The following is a 1,686-nucleotide window of genomic DNA, read 5'->3' as shown; positions in this document are numbered from 1 at the left end:
CGTGGACAGGCTGGCTGCCAGGGCCGATGATGACTGTCCAGGTCTCCTCCTTGTGGAGATTTTCCTCCCTGCCCTTCCCATCTGCCTGGCACGGCTGCCAAGATCTGTGATCCTGGGATCTGGGCCGGCCAAATGTGAGTGGTGACCTGCACATCAGGCCGGAGGCATGCAGTTTCAGATTACAGAGGCTGAACTGGCTCCAAGCCCTGATGAGTCAACTCTGTTCTTGCCAGAACTTGGAACTAACCTGCCCCCCGGGTTTTTCCTGGCAGATGGATGTTTCTGCGCCAGCCTCTTTCCTGACAGGGTGTAGGGGGGTTGGTAGGGGATGGCGGGGGGAGACTTTAGTGAAAGTTTGTTGGATAAATGTTTACCCTTGTGGAATGGACATGGTGCAGCCTCACAGCTGCATTCAGCTCTTCCTCTGTCCCAGCCTTGCTCACTCCCCAGTCTCAGAGTATTGGGGTCTCTCTGCCACCAACTTGGGAACTCCATATAGGAGAGTAGCTGACTGCCCAATGAATGAATGAATGAATGAATGGGTTGGCCTTCCTTCCAAGTATCCCCTCTTCCTGTTCCCAGGTTTCTGCTTTGATGCAGGCAAGACTCAGACACTGCAGACCCTGAGGGTAGAGAGTGTGGGAAGTGAGACCCTGAGCTGGAGACTTAACAGGACTGACACCGGCCCTGTCAACAGGGCACTAGGTTGTGGGGAAGGGTGATGATGAGGGACGTTAAAAAATCCACAGACACCTCTGCTATGACGAATCCTTGAGCGGGAAGGAGCGTGGAGCTTGGAGACGTCTGGGTGGTAGTGGTGGCGGGGCGGGGGGGCAGCCTGGTCTTGGGAAGCTCTCCCAGAAACATCCTGGGCTCCCCTCCCAGTCCTGCGGGACTCAGCGCACCAGGGCCTTTCCTCACATGTCACTTTCCCGCCCTCTCCCCAGCTTTTGACTAGAGGAGGGCACGAGGAATGCCAGTCGCCCAGCCTTCCGGTATGCCAGCGCCCTTTGAGTGCAACGGGGCGTGGGGGTGGGGGGGTGGGGAAGGACTCGGAATTTCGGCGCAGGAAAGAGGATCACGGGAAGGGGGGACAGTCACGTCTCCCACGGTCTGCAGAGAAGCCGCGTCAGAGCCAGGTGGGGAGGAGTTTGAGTTTTGCAATCTTAGGGCGCCCTGCACCCCGCTGCGATGCACAGAACCCCAACCCCGGATTGTACACCCCGCCCCCGGCACGTGTGTCCGCCTTCGAAGCTGCTCCGCCCCATCTCGCACCCGCCTTATAAAAAGGCTGTCGTAGGAACACGCCAAACGAAGGGCGGGAGGCTTGGACCTGATCCTTGTTCTTTGGGGCTTCTGCACCCGCCCGAGGCTCTGCCAGGGTCGGCGCGTATTTAGAACCCGCGTCCACCTAGAGCCCGCGCGCCCCTCTGTCTGAGTCCCTACGTCCCGCGCCCAAGCCACAGGGAAGGATGCGCTGTGGGGGGGGGCGGGGGGAGGCTTGGGGGTTGGGGGAAGTAAGGCCGGGTTGTTGACGGGGGAGGGCGCCCGGGGGGGGGGGGGGGAGGCGGGTTTGGGGCCGGGGGGAGGGGAAAAGTCTTGGTTCGGGGGTCTCTAAAGTTGGGGAAGGGGGTGGGGGGAAAAAGCGGGGGGGGACCCCGGGGGAATTTGGCCCCCCTTGGGAGC

Source organism: Myotis lucifugus, unplaced genomic scaffold, assembly GCF_000147115.1.
Source record: "Myotis lucifugus unplaced genomic scaffold, Myoluc2.0 scaffold_628, whole genome shotgun sequence".
Classification (NCBI taxonomy): Eukaryota; Metazoa; Chordata; class Mammalia; order Chiroptera; family Vespertilionidae; genus Myotis; species Myotis lucifugus.
Note: the sequence above shows the minus strand (reverse complement) of the source record.